General features: G+C 40.2%; 1 protein-coding gene across 3 annotated transcripts in view; it reads right to left on the bottom strand.

The window, feature by feature from the left end:
* Nucleotides 1–17,608, bottom strand: part of PEAK1 (pseudopodium enriched atypical kinase 1) — a 118,173-nt gene that overhangs the window by 91,651 nt on the left and 8,914 nt on the right. For all 3 annotated transcript variants that reach the window (XM_068695850.1, XM_068695849.1, XM_068695853.1), the window contains one exon: nt 4,560–4,792. The gene's annotated coding sequence lies outside the window, so the exon portion shown is untranslated. The remainder of the gene's footprint in view (nt 1–4,559; nt 4,793–17,608) is intronic.

The following is a 17,608-nucleotide window of genomic DNA, read 5'->3' as shown; positions in this document are numbered from 1 at the left end:
ACACCATCTGTATTTCCTCATGTCTTAGGATTTTTGACATCTGTTTCAAAATTTTAATCTGACATTAGGTGAACTGTATGTATGTAGTATTAATACACCAGTGTACAAAAACCATTAAGGACTACAGTTTGAGTAGTTTGCAAGGTTACAAAATGTCTTCGCAGATTTTTTTGCTCTGATACATTCAAAATTTTTCAGCAACAAGCTTACTTTCAAATAATATATTACTGCATATTCAAACCCATGTAAAGCAACATGCTTCTGGACCTTTGCTTTTCTCTTTAAACAATATACAAACGGGTGAGCCTTCATTGACACAACAACAAAACATTTCTTAAGGTGAAGATTTAAAGTCTAAAGGGGGTGGTGGTAGTGGGAACAGACCAGAATTGGGAGCTGAAGGATAAAAAGAGCGAGTCTATTGGAAATCAAGCTTCCTTCTACTCGCAGAGCTGGGTTTAAAAAAATAAAAATAATAATAATAATAATTCCAGTTTCCCAAGAGCTTGTTTCTTGCTCCAAACTGAGATGAATAAAAAAAAGTTCTTTTTCAATTAAATTAGATATTCTACAACATTTCTCCATTTTGTGCTTATGTCAAGCAATATCACCACACTGAGCACTTCAAAGTTAGAAATTGCATTAAAACACATTTCAACTCTTTTGGGAAAAAGTAGCTCAGAAAGATTCATGCATTTTTTGAATCATTTTGGTCATGGAACTAACTGCAAAAGCTTCTGGCCACTTTTTCCAAACATGAACAGATTGACTTGTATTTCCACCCAATTCTTATCTTTCTAGCCCAACATTAAAAATTTTCCAGTGACCTCAAGCACTTCCATTTCCTTGTAAATCCCTAAAGAACAATTAACTTCATAAAAGTTCCATCTGAGTAGATACCAGATCCATTACTATGCAATCTACTGGATAACCGATCCATTATAATAAAAGATTTATTTCATTTGTTGTGTGGATATCAAACAATCAAGTTTATTACACAGTTTGTTTTTAAGTATGCATTATTTGCAAAAATTACTCCAAGCTTGTGCCAGAAGTTAGGGTATATTTTGAGCCATCCTAGTTTATTTAGCATATAGCCAATCTGTAAATCTGTTTGTAAATCAAACAAGAATAATTGATTTACAGATCACACGTGCAATAAATTCTCACAGAATTACCTCATTTATTCTACCTACCACCACCACACATAGAGTAAATGTCCCGAGAAAAAAAAAAAAAGCTCATATTTTTCTAACTCAGTCACTTCATTTTTTTTTCATTTCAATCTGAATACAAAAATAATTTTTTTCTTACCCTGGCAACAGCTTCTCTCTCATCTACACGTAAACCAGTTGGCTTCCATTTTTGAAGATGGGATCTGAGTAGTTCTCTGAACAAAATCCCAAAATCAGCAGGTAGTACCTAAATAAACTGTTTTCTTTCTGGGAGAAGTTTTGTAGCTTAAGAGTCCCACAAAAGCATTACAAGTCATTACAAGAGAACGAATTTCAGGTTTTTGTTTGTTTGTTTGTTTTCTGGGGGGGGGGGAAGGAGGAGGAGGAGGAGACTTTTTGTTTTCCTTTCCTTTCCTTTCCTTTCCTTTCCTTTCCTTTCCTTTCCTTTCCTTTCCTTTCCTTTCCTTTCCTTTCCTTTCCTTTCCTTTCCTTTCCTTTCCTTTCCTTTCCTTTCCTTTCCTTTCCTTTCCTCTCCTTTCCTCTCCTCTCCTTTCCTTTCCCTGGTACTCCTAATCTGTTTAATTAGAATTTGCTTGACTAACCTCAGTTTGCAATGAGACATGGGGAAAACAAATTCACCAAGTCCATCTCTGTTCAGCTGAACTTGGGGGAAAATGGAAAATGTCATTTAAAGTCATCAGTATATGGACACGGGACTATAGGGACAAACCCATTTTACACATACGTAACAACCCAGGAAGGAAACAAGAAAAATGGAAAATTACCAAAACACAACTATTGCAATGCATTACGTCTACAGGTATTTATAATCATAGCCTACTTTAATTTGTTAATACATAGCAAATATATTTGGCACATCAAAATGAACCTACTAAATGAAATTACTAAAAAATCCTGCCTAAATGCTTTGCAGATAAAACTCCTTGTGACAACCTAACAGTAAGTGGACAGACTTGTATTCTGATTCTAATTATTAATGCAAACCCAGCAAGACCAGCCAACCAACCATCAACTCCAACTATTTGAAATACTAAAAAGATGATCGAAATTATCTAAAGGACAGCATAGCTGGAGACAGGGAGACAGCACGTGAAGACAGAGAATACAGTCAGTTTATCTAACAACTTTTGCTTTTGTTTCTCATACACAGTAGATAAGTACGAATGTGAAGGTACTCTAACAAGCAGTTTCCTTAGCTCATAAAACCACACATTTTGTCATATTCCTATTGTGTGAAGATAAAGCTCCTAAAATTGTGAATAGTAGCATTATTCTAACCCACCCAAAGCCTAAACAAAAATGAGTTTTCCAGAACTGGAACACCACCTGCAAGATACTTGGAAAACAAATTCTGCTCGCATTTTCCAGCATTAAAAAGCAGTTGTTTTTTCTTGCATTAACACCACTTGGTTATGAAACGATAAATTTAGCCTCTGTGCAAAGAAAGGAGTGAACATAATGGCTCCCTTAAGGCACAACATTGAGGTAGGAGGGATGTTAGCTCAATTTCTTTTTCAAATGCTGGAGAGAAGGATGACAGAAAGAAACAGCTTCCAGTTGTCATGCTTCTCATCTGCCTGGTCTATAGATGGCTTCCCTCCAGATTTCTCTAATAAGCTCTATTACAGCACAACCCTTCACTGTCTTTCTAATATGCATGCTGCAGCCTGTGTGGTCTAGTTAGACTAGTTCACGGGAAGCATTTGGGGTTTTGAATTATTTTTTTTAAAACCTGGGATAGCAAAAGAAGGTCATTTCATTTAATGAACCCACAGGAATCTCATAATATTTCAAATATTTGTATTTGTGTGTGAAGACAGACATTTGTGCGGGATGTGGTAGGGAAATTTTGGTTTTGTATATTAGTTTATTTTGGGCAAAGGAAGATTGCTAGTTTCCTACTAGTGTTTTTGCTAGATTATTTTGCAAAACTGCCTATAGGATTGATTGCCTGTTAAAATTCGAAATTTAACTTGGGGAATTCATGAAACAGAAATAAGACAACACTGTAAGTAGTCAACAGTAAAAATTAACAAAAGGGGAAATAAATCTGCATTGTTTAGGGATAGGAAAGTCACAAATAAACCCCACTGGTATATTTCAATAGAAGAGCGACCTTTAGAGAAACAGACTGCATTCAAATATACAGGGAAGGAGGAGGAAAAACAGGAAGCGGCATAAATAAAGGGCAGAGGAATGAACAGAATGAGGATTGATTGGGTAACACAGCTAATGCAAAGTGGACCATCTTGGGAAGATCTGATCTTGCATGCTACAAATTCTTCAGCAGAGGACAGATAAAAACAGTCCGAAACTTGAAATTCAAAGCATGCTGTTTCACTAGGCAGAAAGATTGAAAGTAACTTAGTTTTAAACACATCCTAGATTTCAACACAAATGCCACGTTTAGCGTACAAATGTTTTCTTGTATTTTTAAGCAATAAATTACTGGCCTAAGGTCTCCAACTTTTTCTCTTAATCCAGATAAAAGCTTCAGAGATGTGCATCACCGGACAGTACAGGTAAATAGTATTTTCTCCTGTGGCAACCTAGAACATTTTCGTCTCTCCCACAGCCCTCCCAAACCCTGCTGCTGCCGCTTCATGGATTTGCTGTTCCTTTGGGCCCGCTGACACAAGCGATTGTGAGGTGAAGTTGTAAAATGGGCTGTTTAAACACCTTTGAACTTATTCTGTCCCTACTCCAACGCTCCCCATCCCAAGTACTAAACCCACGACATTTCAATGACCTGCTCTCCACTGTAGCCCTATGAATTTATTTCAGCACAAACGAGTAGGGTAACAAGTTGCAATTCGCTGATAGGAATGACAAAGTGGTTTAGGAAACTAAAACAAGATATCCCTAACTCATTCTCACCATCACTCGGCCGCCTCTGTGGTGCTGACCACCTCCTGTAGGGCTACAGTTTTAACTGATTTGGGTAAACAGTAACTGAGCAAAAAAAAAAAAAAAAAAAGGCACCACACCCCTTGTCCCTAGCTTTTCTCAGATCCATTTCTTGACAGCTATACCAACAGGCATGCTAGCATGGAGTAAAACCAAGAGACTAGGGGCAGGAGCGTGGGGCAGCTGCTTAAGATGGCTTAGGCAATGCCTCTGCCAAAGCACTAACTGGAGACTGACGGTGCGGATTCAGGTTACAATTAAAGGATTACACAGCGAGCTATGGCCAAAAAGGATGGTGCCACTTCCTTCTCACCTGGCCCTGAAGCAAGTTCTCACACCTTCTCACATGCTTCACTCCTAGTACTCATCTGACTAGCATGAGATCTTTCAGAGAGCAAAAGAAATGTAAACTATTAAAGAAAAATCCATCGTAGTTGAGCAGAATCAGCAGCTTACCTTTACTGACAGGGATGCTGCACAGGTCTCTGCCCCCACCACGTTCATGGCGCCCAGGTCTGATTCCTTCCTTTGTGCTGGTTCCAGTGCTTACGAGCAGGACTCCTCACTGAGTTGCCAACTTACTGCTAAAACCTTTGCTTCTTCACTGGATGAACTTTCTGTTCCTTTAGCAAGTCGAATTGAGTTCAGTGGAGTGCCCACAGGTGACGGTGAGAAGCAGAAGCATACAGCTGGGGAGAGGAGGGAAGATGGAAGGAAGAATTAATTTCTGGATTAATTTAGGCACTGTTTCATGCTACAGCTGAAACAGGAAAGGAAATAAAATCTATAAAGAGAAAAGTACTGCTGCAGGGTAATTAAGACCTAGGAGTAAACATGCCAAATGGTGTTTGCCACATGACAACAAACAAATGTGAATCAGAATGTGAATCAGTACTTGAGCAGAGGAAGGAATGTTTTCTCTGCCATTCAGGAAGCACTTCAATTGTTTCAAAAAGGTGTGAGTCATTAACTCCCGCATGTATAAGTGAGACATCCAAAGCTATAAATACCTGACATACTTCAAGGGCTCTCTGGAACGGAACAATGGAAATCTATATGTACTTTTTCAAAATTACAGAAGCATGAAAGCCATGCATCATTTCACAGATTTTGATTTGTTGTCTTTAGGCTCTTCTGAATTGGATTACCCAAGCATGAAGAGCTATAACCTTCAAAGGACCTGTTTCCTTCCTCCTGACACTAAGGATAGCTAAGCAGCTATCCAAACGTGAGAGGCGCACAGAACTTGATCGTATGCTAATTCCATGCTACATTTTTGTATGTCTGAATTCACAGCTTATCACAGCCATTAAGTGAAGGTACCTTTCCAAGAGCATCCATGAATCTCACTGGCAACAGCTAGCATCATAAAAACAATCCTCCTCCTCATTCTCTTTGATTTCATGTCTGCTTATTGCAGCTCAGCACCAAGGCAGTATGCGAGTTTTACTTACCTGCACCATTGATTTTTATGACAACTGGAAGGTTCTCTGGGCTATAACACACTCACACTCTTTTTGATCTGTTTCTACCTCCTAACAGATTTTATTCCTTTTAAATACAGTTTAAAAGGCTGGTCTGACATCAACATAGGGAGTTTTCATTCTCATGTTAAAACCACTACCATATCACAGCATATCAGTGCATTAGGGTCATCGAGACCTGGCAAAGGGCATGGTTCCAAATCTAGGTGCAGCTAGCCTGAAGCCAAATATTGCTGTAATAAAGTATAGACCCTATTCCTTCAGATACACAGCTTTAATGTTTTCCCCTATGAAAGTCACCTAGTTGGGATGCCATTTGATTCCTCTACAACCCTTCTAGAGAAAAGTACGTTTTCTCTACATACTGTGTTTTTCAAAATAATTGTTGCAACACCTTCTACCTTTGCTAAAAGAGACTCCAAAGGATGCTGGCGGACTACCCAATATCTTGCTACAGGTATCTTGCAGAAGAGGATACATAAGATACCTTCAGTGTTCAGGTTAACCCAGGTGTACATTACTCTGATGAGACCGTCAAACTCCTAGGAAAAGTGATTGCAGAACAGGAAGAGGGGGGAAAAAGGGGGCTTAAGAGCTTGGACAGGCATTGGGACTCCTGCATCTACCCCAACCTCAGCTCTCACAATACAAATGCACAAAAGCAACACAAAAACTATGCATGGCTATGTGTAAGCATATGGAAATTTTGATTTTTATCAGACAATTAATTATACTTTTATTAAGTATTGATGTATTAATCAGTGATATCCTTTCTTAATTCAGACTTCTCTAAAAGTTCTTATTTATAAAATTCCTTAAAACTATATTTATTTTCCTTAATAAATAGACTTACGCAATAAATACTTTATGAAAAACCTTCCCCCTCTACGTCTATTTATTTTGTCTTCAGAGATTGATGAGATATCATTGTAAGCTAGAACTATATGAATTGATTTGTACAGTCTGTGCTTTTGATGGAAGAGGTTTTCAAATGTAAAAGCCTGACTGTCCAGACTAACATTGCATTTAAAGCACTGTAGTCATCGCACACAGGAGCATAGCAGAGTATAAGGAAATTCCCCTTCCTTTGCTAACAAATTGCACTAAGATCTCACTCAGTGCAGGCTGCAGTCTTCTCAGAAAGTGAGAGACTTTCCACATGCTTGGTAAAAAAAAAAAAAAAGAAAAAAAGTCAGTTTTAAAAACCTAGCAAGCTGAAACATAAATATTCAAACTTACTGCTTCAGAGCCAGTAACTCAAGCAACATTGCCAAGTTCATCAACGAAAGTTTCTGCAGCTAGAGCTGCCCAAACTGCAATGCAATAACACAAAGAACCTTGCAACTACAGCTGGGTTATCTATCCCAGTGATGTATTTGTACAGAGCCACCAGGATAATGCTAACAATTTGTTCAAGTACAAAATGTTTAGAGAAGATTCAACTAGCCTCTACTTTGCCATTTATGAATCTTACCTTGCCTACCAGCTCTGGAAGCTGAACTAACTGGTACTGTACTGAGACCTGATGTAGATTCCTTTGCAAAAGTGTCTGAAGGACAGTAAGGCTGCTGCGTGAAGCCAAGAGCTAAATTTGCTGCACATTTCATACAGCAGTTCTCTAATGTGGCACCAATAAGAAAAAAGTTAGTTTGCCTCACTTTCAAGAATCTCAGGTAATGGTAGGGCTTTCCACACTGGAATCACAAATCACTTAACGCTGTGCAATTTAGAAAGAATCCAGAGGATGCAGGTTTTCCACAGCAGTGCCCCAGCAGGCTGCAGAGCCAGCTAGCAATCTCCTACCATCTCCTCAAATGCACATCTTGGACTAAAATGCACGAAACGGAAAAATTAAACAAGCAATAAACCACTCATACACGTAGAAGCTCATCTAAATGTCTAAAAACCTCTTAAGAAGCCTCACTGAAATGATGTCAACACACTGAAGCAATTCTCGGAACAAACACCTCCCAAACCTGTTACCGTGCTGTGCCGTCCCTCCTGCCTCCCTCTGGTGAGGCTGCATTTATCATCTTCGGCTCACTTTCACACACACGGGAGAATCTGTTTACCAACTAATAAGCGCAAATTAGACACACATCAAATTGAAGTGACCTCACGCAGGTGAATGCTACAAATCCCCCTGCCTTCACCAGTACTTTCTTAAGAGCTAGCTTCACATTTTCTTACCATTAAGAACTGGCCTGCTTTATTCCAACAACCATCCGAACCGGACACAGCTTGCAGCCCTATCATTACATCTGCTTCCACCCTTTCAAATGGAATGCTTAATGGGTGAGGTTTTTCTAAAAGATGATTTTTGAGTCACGGATGGAGCAGGAACTGCCTCACTGTCCATACAGGGCTTGCCCACAACAAAACAGCTTGCTCCCAGAGACCAAAGAAATGTCAGCTGGATGTAAACCAACCCCAGAGAGGAACTGCAGAAAGAGCCAGCCTTCTCCTTCCTATTATTTTCATATTTCTCCTGCAGAGAATTTGTGCTTTTTGCTTTAAGAAAGGATGATTAGTGTTCTCTTAAAGGGTACGTCTTGATCAGCTGGGGAAGCATGGGCCTTACCTGCCTTTCCACCACAAAACCCAGCAACTTTTAAAGTGCTACTGTACAAACCATACTCGGAACTGAGCTATTTCTAGCGAGCTATTGCCCAGTCAACTTCATTTTCCAAATTTATTTTTGATTATGTTTAATAGCATACAAAACTCTTGATTTTACAAGGAAATTACTCGACTTGAGTGTAACTATAACCACGCAACCGGGATAAGTACTTCTATGAGTCAGACCTCCACAAATTTTCCTGTTTTTCAGTTTTTTGAAAGATCGCTTTAGAACCAGAAGTGTAATACTTATGCAGTACACAGTTGTTAGTCCAATCTGTTCCATTACAAAGAAAATACTAAAATTTGAGTCTTTGAAACTCACTTAACAAATCATCCAAACCAGTATTTTGTTGAAATTGCAAACCTTAAAGAAACAGAAAAACAAACAACAGAAAAAAAAGCTGATTAAAAGTAAGTTAAAACATGTTAAGCGATAAACAGAACACCAGAAAACTCATGTGCCAAATCTCACAATGGATAAGCATTCCAGTGAAGTGGAGAGATAGATGTGAAATTAATTTTGCATTTATGTACTTGATTTTGCCACCAACAGTATTTTAGCAATTGGCTTCTGTTTGGGCTTTGCCCACCTTGCTCAGGGCCTCATCCAGTCATGTTCTGAGCATCTCCAGACAGGAGTGCCACTACTTTCCTCCAGGGAACCCTGTTCCAACATCCAAGCATCATCACAATGAAGCCTTTTCCCCTTGTATTGCAGCAAGCTAATTTCTCCCTTGTTTACACTCTATGTTTGTTACTTCTTGTGCTCTCAATTCCTGAACAGCTTGACTTCATCTTCTCTGCAACCTCCCACGAAGGAGCTGTGGACAGCGGCAAGATCCCGCTTCCACCTTCTCCTTGGCAGGTTGAGACAGAGTCTGGCAGCTTCCATCCTGCAAAGCAGAGCCCGGATGCAGGTGCGACACGATCCAGGCCTGGTCTGAGTGCCAAAACGGGAGGCCAAATGGATTTCTTGGGCTCCCGGCTCCCTGCTGCTACCAGAGATTAACTGGGAATGCTGTCTCCTTGAGCATAACACTGCTGAAGACAGTTATTTATTATATAATATTATTTTACCATTAAATCATAACTCATTCTCCAAAGTTTTATGAGCACATAATTAGGGCTAGTTAGAAACTAGCCTTGCCTTTCAAACTTAACTTTAGTCCCCCAGGCTCGTTGGGTATGTATCACAGGCATTACAAGGGTCTGGTACATCTAGCACAGCCCAAACACACCGCTGTTGCAGTCTCCGTACAAACAAATCCAGACACCATACTATAGGTTTGGCTATGCTTTATGTACTCCCAGTTTTGCAGCCATTTGCACAACACTGGTCTTGTCAGCATTCAGCAAAGGTGCAAGGATTACTTGCAGAAGCTAGCCACAGTTTTGCCTGAAAGAGGCAGGGGTGAACCTAAGACATGTCGTACCCGAGAACTATTAAGCTGCCTGGGCAGAAAGAAAGGCACGACAGCATTCTTCCTGTGGGAACATACATGAATTTGACGTGCATTGATGGCAGTGAAAAAAAAAAGGCTTTTTGTCCATGGGGACAGCCCCAAACAAGAGGCAGTATCACCTGGTAGCTCAGTTTATGCAGGACGAGCATAGCATCAAACAGCAGCAGCGCACCAGTTGCTGTTCACACAGTCCAATGACTTCTTTCTTCAAGAAGTGAGTTTGTAGATTTCCCTGCTGCACCTGCAAATTGCATTCCCACATTCCCAGTCACCTGAAGGGTGAAACTTACACATCACTTAGGAACAGGCTGAAGGCAGCAGGCAAGAAGCAAAGACTTGCTCTTGTCAGATCAGTGATGTATCAAGCTACTGCCTCTCAGCAAGAAGATGGCGAATGACTCTACAAGCTCGTTGCAGTGCAAAGTAAAGCCAGTTCGGTTTACAATGTTTAAATCACTAACAGCGATGTCAACTCATCTGCTTCATTCCATACTCACAGTGACTAAGAGGTACTGCAGCTCATCTCTGCGTCCAAATAGGAGTTGGACTTGAAGATCCTATGTGTCCCTTCAAACTTGGGACATTCTGTGATCTAAAACACAGGGGCATCAACCTGCGGATGATATTCCCCTTCCTGTGCTCCAGAAGGGCCTATGAAGTTCGCCTGTCCGCACCCACAGACAGCAGAACCAAACTGAAAGTGGCTGGAAAGAGTAAGAGCTTCATAAATATCCAAACCAAAAATCAAAGTCCACATCTATTACATATTATGGGAAAAAAAAAAAATCTTTCTTGGCCACCCTTTATCTTCAGGTAGGAAATGACCTCGTTTTTAGAAATAGCAGTGATAATGAGACACACGCAATGGTCAGCAAGAGCCACCACAGACAAGTAAGATTTTTGGGAACACGTCAGTGCCTCAGGCTCTCAGCTTTACCCCATTCCGTTTTCTCTTTGATCTCAGCAAATTATTCATCTTATTAGTTCAAGCTTTTATCTTTTGATCAAGCTTTTGTAATCTGTAATTTGGAAATGAGTTTCTTAGAGGGACAAGTGCTGTCAGATGGCAACCCATATCAGATCAACCCCAACAAAGCAGTATCAGCTTAGGACAAGTTACAGCCAAAGTTGGAGCTTCAGAGTGTACGTGCAAAGTATTATTTTCTAAAAACCACAGTGTTGACATTACAAGGGAAGAAAAGCAAGGAAAGATCATATCTTCTGAGCCCTTGATCAAATTACTTCATATTTCACCCACTAAACCTAGCTCCTGGTCCCATAAGAGACAGCAATCTGAGACAGAACAAGCTTGTGGATTTTAGAGCATTAAGGGAGAACAGGGAAGTAACTACAACACTGCAACTAAATCTTCTGAGGATGTAGAAGCATTCAAAGATGTTTTAAATAACTTCATGATATTACTGTAAGTAACTTCATGGAAATTTCCAGATATAAAATAGGCATCAATACGAAATTATCTATGATCCAAGTAGGACAGACAAACTGGAGCACAGAACTACGTAGTGCCTGCAACTTCCTGAGGTTTCACTCCAACTTTTTTCAAAGTAACTGTTAAAGATATTAGATGCCAGTATTTCTAAGATGTTATCTGATAATTCTTAATTTACCCTAGCTTCTTGTCTTTGAAGCAATTCGGTTTCAGTCTCAGTGTCTAATTTCCATTTTACACATCTTATAATTGTGTTTGTCCTTTTGTCCTTTAATGCTGACTTCTAAAAGATTCCCATCATTAACACATCTACAAAGAGCAAGCAAACTTGCTTCTTTTCTAGGTCCTTTAGTTGAGATAAAATTTTTAATTATTTTTCTTACATGCTCTGAAAAGTTGGAAATTGCTTTAAATGGTTCTTTTACCACAAGTCGTGGGCTTGGACTCGTCTGTGTTCTGGAAGGGATGTATGCTCTGCAGAAGCTTCAGACCCTTAACCTGTTAACTAACTGGATGCATGACCTCCTGCTCACTTCATCTTCTGGTAGGTCCTGGCTATTTTTGGCCTTACTTTAATTGTTCAAACTTCCCTTGGCATATTTGGAAACCATTCCTCTCAGCACAAAAATCTTACATGGGGATTCTAGAATTCCTTACTAAGATCTCTAAACATTTTACTTCAGCCCGTTTACTTTTTCCCCCATTTCTTAAATTTATTTTTCCCTTCTTACTTTCTTAATATGCAATACATGGTCCTTTCTATCTTACAAAATGGAAACTAACACTTTTTAACCTGCAGAACTAAAATCCTAAGATAAAAAAAAGAAAAATATAACACGAACTGAGCTGTGCCTATTTCATGATGCAGACTCTTTTCTGCATATGAAAGTATAAATAGTATCCACAGCTGTGAAATTTATCCTTGGTCATTAAATGTCTGCACAATCTTACGATTTCTAAAAGCGTCTGCATTGCCTACCAATGTGCTGCATTAATATAAACAGCACATGAACAGCCAAAGAGGGTTTAAAACAGAAGCCCTAAGCAGCAGTTAACTAAACTTGAAAGAGTCACCTTCAGATTCAAAAAGAACCATGAGCTTGCAACTGCTTTGCAGTTGATAATTTTGCCAAGAACACTTTCTAATGTTTTCATCCCACAATCCCGAATTCCTGGTTTATACGTTGTGAGAATAACAAGAGCTTGTTTGAAAAGCATGGAGCCAAACCACCTCCTGTGTGCTCTGACTCTTCAGGGTGCTTCTCTACTGGAAATACTCGGCGTCCTGTAGAAAGTTCGAGAATTGTCTCCTTTGCTCAAAGCACCCACCGCCCTCCTGGTGGAAGGGATGAGGGAACAATAACCTGGAAAGCCTGCCAGATCCCAGCACAGCATCAGCCTAACATCTGGGCACAGCAGCACAACTGACCAAGTTTGGCATTTATGCTGGATTACCAAAACCAACCCAAAACACACAACGTGCTTGCAGCACTGCCGAGGAACAAGCAGAACGGAAGCAAGCTGTGTATTGTATCTTATCTCCATTTTAAGAATCAGCAAATTTGTTAACCTCTTTGTCTCTCAGTTTCCAAGGTTACAAGAGAGGCACGACAAAGGCAGGAAGAAAACCTAGATATCTTCTGGCTTCCAAGTTTTTTTTCTTTTGCTGTTCAGCCATCTTATCTTCCCAAATTGCAGGCTTTACTCTTAAGAGTAATTGATATGCTTAAATAACTGCAGTCTGTTTTGCTTTTTTGTCTTTTTTGTTGTTGTTTTCTTTTTCCTTTTTTTTTTTTGAGGGGTGCGTGTGATTCTAATCAGCTTTCCTTCTCACAAATTTGGAGGATTGTTTGATGATTAAATCTGATCACTTTTTGTTTAAATCTACTTGGAAATAATCAAGGAAACAATACCCCCACCAGTTCTAGCTGAGGAAAGGACACGTACCTATAAAACAAAGTTAAACCAAACTATTTTCAAAGCTATTTAAGTGATGGGAGACAAGACAGGAAACCACATTTGAAGTGTAAATCAAACCTATTGTTTCGTTACATTGCTGAAAAAATCTTTCAAAAATTCCCTCCCCCCCCCCCCGAATTTCTTTGTTCACAAGAGGAAGCATGCAGGAACATGAAAATAAAGTGATGTCCCTCCTCTGCAGAGGAGTAATGAAGTCTCCTCCCCCTTCCAAAGGGGATCACAGTTTGCCAGCTCTTTGGCAGCCACTGCAGTATTTAAAATAGAAATGAATCCCAAAATGTGATTTGGCAAACAGCTGCTGAAATACTCACTAAGTCTGTTTTCCATCTTTTCCATTTCCTTTCGACCCTCTTAGTGTCACCTAGAAAAGCTTTCAGACCCCTCATAGAGGAGCCACACGCGCAGCTGGACAAAGAGCCCCAAGCACGTGAACTTTCACACAAATGCAACAGATGAATCAGACAGACCTGGCTTTGTGCGGCCACTGCCCAGACGCGGCGACAGCTCCTACAGCTGTTCTTAGGCTGACGCGCGGTTTGAGTTTTGAGGCAGACACCCCTTGTGCTTTCCCAGACCCCAAAGAGCCGGCTGGTTTCTCCCCATCCATTTGTCACCGGTAAAGAGCAGACTTTACTGCTGGCTCCATCAGTTTCCTGGCACACACAGGCAGCGCTAAGGTTTCCACAACACTATACATCTGCAGTTGCACTAAGGTGAATTTTATGATTGAGGGCACCCCGTATTTTGAAGATATTTTACAGAGAGCATACGCTGTTGCATTGACAGAAAATACAAGGGCAAGAGACAGCCGATGAATCAAAGACGTGAACCCTGCACAGGGACATCCAAGTGCACTGCCAGACCCAGGCACGCTAGCTGGAGCCAGTTGGCAACAAACTCCTCCCCAAACCATTGTTTTTGAAAATATTATTTAATACGAAACACGACTTGGCGCAGGGTGGGAGCAACGAGCCAGCTGTCACAGATGTTTGAAGCAACAACAGAAAGCACATTTTGTGAATGTAGGTAGGAAACCAGTGGCAAGGAAAAGCCTCCAGTTGAGCTGTTAGCAGAGGAACAGATCGTGTGACAGCTATAACCTCTGCTTCAGTGGACTTAAATCGTTGAAACCCCTGACTTCTCACCAGGAAACACCGTCTACAAGTTAAGCCATCTTAAGCATTCACCAAATAAAAGCAGTTAGGTGTTTCTGAATCATTGGAATATAAGCTCCAACGTTCAACCAGCATGCTGCTGCTTCTTCTACTGGCTCCAATTTCTAATACTGACAAAATATCTTCAATATATTTATGCAAAATCATCAAGCTGCCAGAACAATATCCTGTTCAATATCCTGCAATACACCTCAAGAAAATTTCTGGATCAGTATTTTTCCCTCGTTCAAAGAGTAGAGGAACTTCTCAAGCGGTGGTTTAACAGCAGTTAAAGAACACGCAGAACCACAGTTCTGTACGTTTTCAGTTTTAGAAGTTTTATAACCCAGTACAAGACCCAGCAGTGATTTCTGCCTCGCCACCAATCCAACAGTTCAACAGCAGCATCCGGAAGACCTCGCGACTGATTTCACAGCTCACTGGGCCGTGCGGTGTTTGTAAGCCGCTGACCCCAAACCGTGGGGAAGTGCAAGGGCCTCCTCAGTGGAAGGGAGACTTACAGATTGCTGGACAATTGAAACTGATTTGAAAACCGAGGCTGGCCTGCCAGCTTTTTCTAAAAGACCTTTAAAACCCTCAGTGAGTCATATTAGCCCACACAAGCAAACCAGCACATTGTTCCCATTTCCCCTCCCTCGAAACTCATCGCGCGCTCTCAGTACAATACTACTGTACAAGTAATTAAGCACTTGCCAAAAGCTACCACCAAGCCCTAATCACAGCAGGACAGCTCTGCATATTTTCAAATCAAACAAAAACTAAACCAGGCTGCTATAAAACAGCCAGTACTGCAAAATCTCTGGTGCAGATTAAGAAATAAATCTGCGATAAAGCATGAGCCAGATTAGAGTGCCACAGAAAGAGTCTCATTTCCTTGCTGCAAGACAGGACTGACTGTTCGTGGCACACATACAGCTGCTATGCACAAGAAGTTACAAAAAGCATCGAATCATTTCACCAAATTCTTTTAACGAAGACCACTCAATGCTGCAGACACCTTAATGGTACTTTCCACTCTTGCCCTTTTCACTGCTATTCCCAACTCATTCAGCTCCACAAGTGAGAGTGTTTGCATTGTCCAAGCTTTTGTCACAGTCAGCATTCTGTTTAGAGTAAGAACATTGTGCCCTATTTTATATTTTCAGTACATTTTACAGAATTCAGAAATCATATGTTTTCAGACTGACAGGTTTCTGTCAGTCATTCTCATCTTATCTTTAGTCACGATCTGACAATACCAGAAGACTAGAAGACTTGAGTGCATTTTATTGTCTTGCAGAGTCTGCCTCACGAATCTTGAGGTCACTGATGAAACTTTGGAAACATTTCCTTACTTGAGAAGTACTTACTCAGACAGTGACTTGGAGATTTTCTGATCAGGTCTGAAAAGCAAGCAACAAAAGCATCGTCCCAGCTCCCAACTTTTTCCTGCTGTTGAACAATACAGAAATTAATTCCAAAGATTACTCCTAGCTCACGTGCTAGCATTCAGGCATGAGAAAAGTAAATACTAATCAGCAGGTCTGACTGCAAGCTTCTGATATGCAGGGTAGCTCTTCCAGCTCACAGACAGACATACTTAACTAGCAAAACCTATTGTTGCTCTGAACAGAGCACACCCCGTGATGCAGCACACTTTTAGACAGCAAGTAAAGCAAGAAAGATGATAATATGAGTCACAAACAGCCAAACACAGCAGTGCTGGGATATGCCTCTAGAAATAATTTTTGTGATATAAACCCATAAATCTTACCATTTGAGCTAAAGGCTTAAACCTCTCACAAAAGAAGCAGGAGCAGCCTAGCTGCTAGGATTAAAATACATATCCATACTGTGTTATGGCAACCAGAAAAATATTTAGTGTAGCTTGCTGTTTCCAAAGGGCTGGGCAGCGAAGTGAGTAAGACCCTGAGAGTGTTCTGGGTCCTCTTTTGAACTTTGGAATAACTGACTTTAGGCAAGCTTTTCATTTTCTTACTTGTTAAATTAGTGAATGATGGAGCTGTTGCTTATTGCAGAGGGCTTTTCTTGAGATGATTTCTAAAGCTATTTCCTCCAGTTGTCTACCTGCTTCCAGTGCATGGACACAGAGGGCATGCTCACAAACTGCTTCCTAAGCCAGGAAAACATCTTCAGGTAAACCCAAACAAACTTCTGCTCAGAGATGGGAACTTCAGTCACACTCCCCAGTGAAACAGTAGGCCAACATGCTGCTATGAGGAGTTTTTAAATCACTGTTTACTTCTACTGTAGTACTCTGCAGAGAAAAGCAGACTTATCCTGAAATAGGAATCGAACTGGAGATTTAACTCTACTCCCTAAAACAGTATTAACAGCTGGATTAACAAAAGCATGTTTATGTAAGATATAGATATGTGTGTCAAAGCTGAGCTCAGATACACAATTCTCAGTATGAAAAAGAAACATCTCCTCCTTGAATCAAAGTTGCCGAAGATTGTATTTTCTTCCCAACAACGCTAACAAGTTGATCTTCAACAAGTTGGATTTTTTTTTTCTTAACCTGAGGGTTACAGAACAACATAGCTTAGAATGATCAGATCTGTCCCAAACCTTTCTCCTTCACGGCCAAAGGTATTTACAATCCAACAGTCCTCTTCAAATACCAACAGAAATTATATACCTTAACTTTCACAAATACTCAAGTGGATATTAATAACTGTTTTCTGTAACAATACGTAAGACACAACTTAGCAGAAGCTTGTACATGAAAGTGCCAAAGCCAACAAGTTCATATAGCCCTGGTTTACTAAAACAAAACAAGTCCATGTTTTCTGAAATTGTTTCTTCAGTTCAAGAACCATTTTCCCCAAAAATGCACACGCTCTGAAGTTGTTGCCTTTTTCCACATTCCAAAGAAGTCCCTGCAGCCCCATGCCTCTCTTCCTAGGAAGAGGAGGAAGAAATAAAGCAGAGAGAGTAATTTAAACAGAAGTTCCAAAAACTAACAACTTCCACAGTGGATGCCAACATTTTCTCAGGAAGTTATAACTTTACACAGAGAAAATTCCAATGATCTTCAAATCTGGAAGTACTATAGAAGACATTTTCTACTCAGAAGACTCCTCATTTAAACCTCCCATATAAGCTGTGGTGGACTATGGGTCTTAAAGGAGCTCAAAGAGAGGAAAATCTCTCAGGTTTTACAGGGCTACAAGCAGCAAATACTTTACTAAAACCAAAATAAAAACTGAGGTCATGCTTAGAACTTTAAAAACAAAGATTGTGTAATAAAGAGCACAACGCTCAAGAGAGTTGTTCATCTGAAAAATATGCAAAAAAAAAGGGAAAAAAAAAAGATTTGTTCCAGCAC

The sequence above is a fragment of the Anas acuta genome, chromosome 12 (assembly GCF_963932015.1).
Source record: "Anas acuta chromosome 12, bAnaAcu1.1, whole genome shotgun sequence".
NCBI classification, from domain to species: Eukaryota; Metazoa; Chordata; class Aves; order Anseriformes; family Anatidae; genus Anas; species Anas acuta.
Note: the sequence above shows the minus strand (reverse complement) of the source record. Positions and strands in the feature narration are given on the sequence as shown.